General features: G+C 44.8%; 1 pseudogene; it reads right to left on the reverse strand.

Annotated features, from left to right (window-relative positions):
* Positions 1 to 5,465: 5,465 nt before the first annotated feature.
* On the reverse strand, positions 5,466 to 6,160 carry LOC147418449 (uncharacterized; annotated as a pseudogene).
* Between the last annotated feature and the right edge of the window lie 1,040 nt (positions 6,161 to 7,200).

Consider the following 7,200-nt stretch of genomic DNA (forward strand, 5'->3'; position numbering starts at 1 on the left):
TATATTCCTCATGATTACCTTTTCCATGATTCATCACAAGAAAACACTCACGTTGTGTTCGTACTTATCCACGTGCAAGTCTTGACCCCATTCGACCTCCTGCCACCACTTGATGTCATCTGATGCATTTGCTTACCTCATGGAATGCGCCCGTTGATAGCTTCCTCCAGAAGTTTTATGCGCTACCAACTCCTCATTATTATAGAAAAAACACACTGATACTGGTGACAATGAAAATCGATGTACTATATACACGCTGTCCTACCTGTACACATGGGGGCCCCACGTAACCACCTGGCTTTGGAAAATAGGAAATCCTTTATTCGATGCACCATGCATGTGTATGTACATATGTACCATCACTTCTTCCAAAAAACTCCTAACATAATTTTCCCATACCCTAGCCTGCTAGATCATTCATGATCGATCAGCAGCAGCAAAAAGAGATATGAGACTTGGCGCGTCATAGGTCTCCTCATCCCTCACAGACATTACTTGTTCTACAGACAGCTCATCTTGTTCCACCATCATCAACCTAGCATTATATAATTTAAGACGCAATCCATTTACCCTTGACTTATGTAGAATCCCATCCAGGTTTGCCAGCTGATATGTACCATTCGGAAAACACTCCACTACCTTGAAAGGGCCTTCCCACTTAATTTGAAACTTCTTTTGAAATGTCTTGTCCAGCTCTGTTGTAGCACAAAACCAAGTCATGTTTCTTGATACCCTTACTTTTGACCTTTTCATTTATCTTTTCTAAAGCCTTATCTTGAATCTGCCCATAATGTTCCAATGCGCTCATCCTATCCAGCTGAACCTCTTGTAATTGTAAGAGCCTCTCTTTGAATGCATCACTGGACTGCCCAAGCAACTTTTCTAACATCTTGACTGCAGGAAACTCTACTTCCATAGGCAATAGTGCTTCCTTCCCATATACCAAATGAAATGGAGTAAACCCTGTACCTGTCTTTACCGAAGTTGTAAGACCGCAGGGGACTGGACCATGCAACTCTCCACCCAACCGTGCCATATATAGACTCCTAGCCCCTAAATATAGCGCCCCTTGACCGCATGTCCGTCCTGGCCCTTGGCCCTGCCCTTGGCCTGACATTACTCCCCCCTTGGAGAAGCGTTTTCGTCCTCGAAAACACAAGTGGTAGTATCTTCGTAAGAGCACTGATGTTTTCCTTATTGGCATCCTCTACACGGGCCAATTGTCCATATGACCGATACCTGGTGCAGTGAGGAGGTTCAATGAAACCAAGAGCAACATCTTGATTTTCAACATTGTTGTCCTTTTGCAACCACCCGTATGGTAACTCATGATAACTCATGTGAGTATCTTGAAAAGCTCATAGCTACTGAAAGATAGAATAGGGAGTGTCCTCATGTCAGACTTCTGAACATTTTGGAACACACAGAACCACATGTTCACCCCTAACAAAGGTTACATGCCAACATACTCTGTCAGCACACCTACTAAGTCCTTGACTTATGAAACTATCGGTATCCAACCCCACCACAACAGGTGTTCAAAGTTGAAAACCTAACCTAAGCAAATTCTAGAATAAGGAGAGAATCACCTATTCAGAATGCATTGTGCTAACGTATGCGCTTAGCAGATCCTTTAGCACGGTTTACTAAAGTATGCGCTTAGCATATCCTTTAGTACTAAATAGAATACTTGTAAGCTGCCCATCCAACGTGGGATGAATAACAGCAGTAAGAGTGAGGTACTCTCCCCAACCCGTTACAGACAGTCTTCCACGACTAACGACAAACTATGGCTCAACCATTGAGTATCTAGCCATATACTCGATATGGAATGGAGACAACCAACTAGGTTGAAGGTAGATTGGAGGTTCCAGCAACCAATCACTAACATCCATACTCAACCATCACCTTGTATGGTAGGGTGTAAACTCATACGAAATCTTCAAGAGAGATTGCACTAGCAATGCGAAAGGGTGCAGAAAGAATAAAGTCCATGGATTTGCATGCCGCTCCAAATAAATTTGTGTTAAACACTAGGGCCCATAACACCTAGTGTGCATGCATTTAACACAAGCCTATCCAAACCGCAATTCCATGACGAGACTTTCCACGATACTTACGTGAAAATCTTGCAACAAAGTTGGACCATAATAGAAGGTGACAACCCGGTCACACCTAGGAACCAACCATGAGACCGTCTCATGAACGTAGCATACTTTGCTATATGTAGAAACGACCCTCCGTTAAGGTGGTTTCACAGCACTTGTAATCACAACAAGTCTGTACTTAGTACCCGACAATTTTTGGCCACTGAAATTGTTCCTGATACTGTGTGCGTCAATTGGTCTAATGAACGGATGCGACCAGAACCTAGGGACTTCGTCGCGACACATCATTTCTAATTGGGCGCCAGTGTCAGTCCCAGAGACTCATATTCTCCACATGTGGAATATGTCTCAAGTAAGGATGCCAGAAAAAGTGACATCCATCAAGTACGAGTTGTACTTGTGTGTGGAGGTAACTACGAACACTCTGCGACGCGAGTGAGAGGGACCCTCATTATCATGCTCCACATTGGCTAAACCAAACTCCTTGAGTTCCTAGACCATGTTGTATCCCATGTGACAACATGTGCCAAATCGAACCCTACAAGTAGGTTCGTAACAGCGTAAGGCAAAAAGGTAGATTGGACACTTGGCCCAAAATACTTTGTGCCGACATGCCCTTGGCATGGCTCTGTAACATTCAAGCGTACTTATACGTCTTGAAAAAAAAGCAAGCAAAGGGTACGAAAAATGGAATAACACCAAATTAATAGATGCGTACCTGGAGGTTTGAACGTAATGTTCACTTACCAGTATTCAAACGGAGAGGAGCACATCTCCTACCTGAAAAACAAACAGCATTCCACTGGGAACCGTGGGTGTTGCCTTCGCAATCCAGCCCCTTTGGTTAAAATCTACGTAGTCAAACCCCTTGGTAAGACCCTTTGTAGAAACTGCTCAACTAGCAGGTAACGGCAACCAACATAGTTAACCGTGTACATAATGATTGGAATCAACTTGAAAAGTTGAGTTTGTCCGCTACCGCGCGGTAGATTGCGGAATTCTTTCCTTGAAAGTCTAACTGAGAAAGATCAAACTGTGATCCTCAATGCAGATCAACTGTGATCCTCAATGCCTATGGGGTGATGTAGCAGTCACCCGTCGGGTCGTACCCCAAAACAATATGTCCATAGACACTCCGTAGGGCTATAGAGAGATCAAGAAATCCACACAAGTGAACTGGCTAGCTCGTGTGGACAGCCATGCTGTCACCACTGATTGCTGCATCTATACTTTCTTATAGAGATCAACTGTTGTGAGTTGAAGATTATCAAAAACTCAGCTTGAGTGTTGCACTGAAAACATGTAGTGCAAAAAGGACACCCTAAACATCCGTAATGACAAGACTCTTGCTCGTGCATTAACGTCGATGTATACTTCCCTGGGTAGATCTGTTCAATCTTGAAAACAATCACCCCAAAGAATGCCAATAGTTGGGTCTTACCCTTGGCTTGATAATGGCTCTTAGCCAGTGTGGCTCATAGCCCTTATGCAAATTAGTGTTCAATGGACGAACCGATGACAACTAATTTGAGTAGCATCTTAGCCACGTGCTAGCTGAGAGTTAGAGTACCTTGGCTCAGGCTGACTCACAAGCAAAACACGTATCCAAAGCTTCTTAGAAGATTTTTTCATTTTTCCCTTAAAGAGAGGGAGAGAGAGAAGAATGACATGCTGGGCTGAGGAATTTTTCTTAAGTTTTTAGAGTGTGTGCCCAAACTGTGTGCTCTTACGCATCTTGTGTCTGACTTGCAGCTTATCGTATAAGCATTCCACAGATTTTCGGTATGACTGTCTCATCAAGAGAGATAACAGAAAAACACAAAACTCACTCCGACCCACCTACCTTGTAGGGGTCGTGAGTGTATGAGTACGACATAGCTTTGGCACTTTGCCTGGAAAATAAGTGCTAGATTGAGTTTCCTTTTAGTATTGTTGGGTGGTAATAGCAACCAACCATCAGGTTCAATAATCCATCACTTAGTCTGTCCTTGATAGAGTTGCGAGTGTGATAGCGGAAGCGTAATGCATAAAGTGGTGGAATCCATGCCACCTGCTTAGCATGCCTTGCATGCAAAAACGTAAGCCCTTGGCTACGATAACGGTCTCAAGCGTGAGAACCAAAATCATAAGTGCCGTGCACAGAATAAACTGGTACGAATTCTGTGAGCTGACATTCCCTATTTTGCTTCTCCCTTGTGCCAAAGCCCTTGATTCCAAATCAATGGCAGTATCTCGGCACAAGGGAGAAGCCATGCCAAAGCACTTTGCTTTGCACAATGACAGTAATTGCCAAGTAAAGTGTAAACATGGAAAAAAAAAAAACAAGGAAAACTTAAACTTGGCTAACCTGGTAGTTGTTGCTGCAACCAGTTGTCATGAAATTTTGTAGGAGAAAACTTCCTCACAGATGGCTCATAGCCATATGTGGCTATCGGATAGATGTCTCATAGCCATATCTGATGTCTCATAGATGGTTGATAGCCATATTTGCTATGCAAGTGGGAGTTGGCGTGTACACAACTTCGCGCTCTTGCGCCATATATGCCCGTCGGGCATGAAATGAAATAACTTGCAAGCATATTGCCAAATCCTTCCCAATCTTGTATGCTCCTAGCATAGACCAAACGTGGGGAAGCTCAATGCAAGATGCAGAAATTGAAGCCTTGCTTCATATAACTATGTCTGGCCTCGTTGCCAACAAATGCTATTGACGACATATGCCATAGCAAAGAGAATAAACCTTGTCGATCATGTACAAAAAATTGACCTTGTCAAGCAATTTCAACTGTAAGTGGTTAGCTCTGGGCTAGCATCTTTGTCGGCTTCTGAAAGCAGTGACAAGAGGTCGTCCATGCCGAGCTCTGTGCACCCTTCATGAAGCCGAGCCACAGAGTGTGCCGATCTCCTTGAGATTCCATGGGCATCAAAAGTGAACTGCTGATGATCCGTGCAGCCAATCAGGTCTGCAAGTACTCAATCCATGCTTGAGCCATGTTGGCATCTGAAACATTGATTCGATGCCAACAAAATGGTAATGCTTAAAACAACTGTCACAAGCCGTGCTTGTGCTGGGAGTGTCTAAATTGCACTCGTATATGTTGCAGGTGTCATGCTTGTTCTAACCACAGAAGCACCTTGTGCTTGGCATGTGTGTAAAAATAGTTGTTACCAGCCTTGCTTGTGGATGCGAGGCCAAAACACTTACTCGTCTAGTGCATGCAAAAATTACACAGCATGTCTGAAAAACTTTGGCAAACAAAAACCAAATCTATGCATACCTTGCCTTTGAAGGTCAAAGAGCTACATCAGTTGTCGTTGCACTTGCTTGCTTGGTTGGTTGCATGCAACCATAATCACCTAACCTCGCTTTTGTGTTGACGGGTAGCCCTTTCGATTGCCATGGCGACAAGCCCCAGGAGTCTGTTGCCTCGACTGTAAAGAATGCCCGTCGTATAGATGGTGTGTGCTTTCCTAAGCAAAACGCCGAGGGTGGAATGCCGAGGTCGAATACAATTGTCTCAGATATATGCAAAAAATTCTGTGTGAAAAACGGCCCATACAGCCTTGCCGATGCCGTGTCTTAGTCGCAGCCCTGGCCGATTTCGAGAAGGAGACAGTGTCCTGGCCCTAGTTGGTGTGGAGGGGCCCTTGGGGTGGCCCGTGGGCACCCTAGGGCACCCACCAATGTAAAAAGAAAGTAAAAAGAAAACTTTTTTGGGCGATGGCAGCAGCTGCTGCCTGCGCAGGCCAAAAACCTTGCATGGGGACGTGCTACAGGTGCTGACTGGCCAAGAGACTGTGTTGACATCGCTTCCTTGGCCCAGGGCGATTCTCTAGAGACCATGCATGGCCGATTTGATTCAGGTCGCCGACACACCCTCGTCCATGCTAGGGTTGTTGCCCACGGTTCTCTGTGCCGAGAAATCTCGCCATGCACGGTTGAAGATGAGAGAGAGAAAAGCCAAAGAGCCATGCCTTCCTTTGCTTTCCCTCTCTGCCATGGCCTTCTTGCAGCACGACCTTGCCATGCATCCATGAAAGGACTCTGCCATGCTGCTCCTTCTTCACCAAAAGGAGGGCGAGCTTCCATGAACCGCAAAGAGAGAGAGAGAGAGAGAGAGAGAGAGAGAGAGAGAGAGAGAGAGAGAGAGAGAGAGAGAGAGAGAGAGAGAGAGAACAAAGATCCATGGCCTCCATGCCTCTTTTCTTCCTCCTCCTTCTCCCCTGAGCTCTGATACCAGTGTAAGACCGCGGGGGACTGGACCATTGCAACTCTCCACCCAACCGTGCCATATATAGACTCCTAGCCCCTAAATATAGCGCCCCTTGACCGCATGTCCGTCCTGGCCCTTGGCCCTGCCCTTGGCCTGACAGAAGTATGGTAAGCCCATAATGCACTAGGCAATTCCAAATCCCAATTCTTTCCTTGGTGCTCTGTCACTTTCGAAATAATTTGTATCAAATGAAATGGACTAAACCCTGTACCAAATGAAATGGAGTAAACCCTGTACCTGTCTTTACCAAAGTACGATAAGCCCATAATGCACTAGGCAAATCCAAATCCCAATTCTTTCCTCGTGCTTTGTCACCATTGAATCTTTCATTTAATCCATTACATTGTGGGTAATAAGGAGTGGTATGATGGTGCCTAATCTTCATCTTCGTGCATAAAAAGTCTAATAGTTTAGCTTTTAATCCTGGCCCCTTGTCTGAAAGTAGCTCTAGTGGCACCCCAAACTTGCAACATATTTCATCGTACACAAATTTTGCCACATCCTTTGCAGTGATTTATTTTACTGCTATAGCCTTTACCCATCTAGAGAGATAGTCCACTGCAGTCAAAATATAGCTTTTGCTCCTGCTTGTGATAGGTAACAGGCCTATTGCATCAATACCCCACTTTTCAAACACATCAAATTCCATAATGGTTTTTCGTAGCTCTGGCTTCAACACTCTCTTCCCAAATGCTTGACACCTATTGCAAGACCTACACCAATGGTGAACATCCTTGTGCAAACTAGGCCATACATACCCCTCTTGCAAGATCTTATGCAAGGTAATCTTTAGAGCAAAATGTCCGCCACATGTGCCT

The sequence above is a fragment of the Adiantum capillus-veneris genome, chromosome 30 (assembly GCF_014529385.1).
Source record: "Adiantum capillus-veneris isolate H3 chromosome 30, ASM1452938v2, whole genome shotgun sequence".
Classification (NCBI taxonomy): domain Eukaryota; kingdom Viridiplantae; phylum Streptophyta; class Polypodiopsida; order Polypodiales; family Pteridaceae; genus Adiantum; species Adiantum capillus-veneris.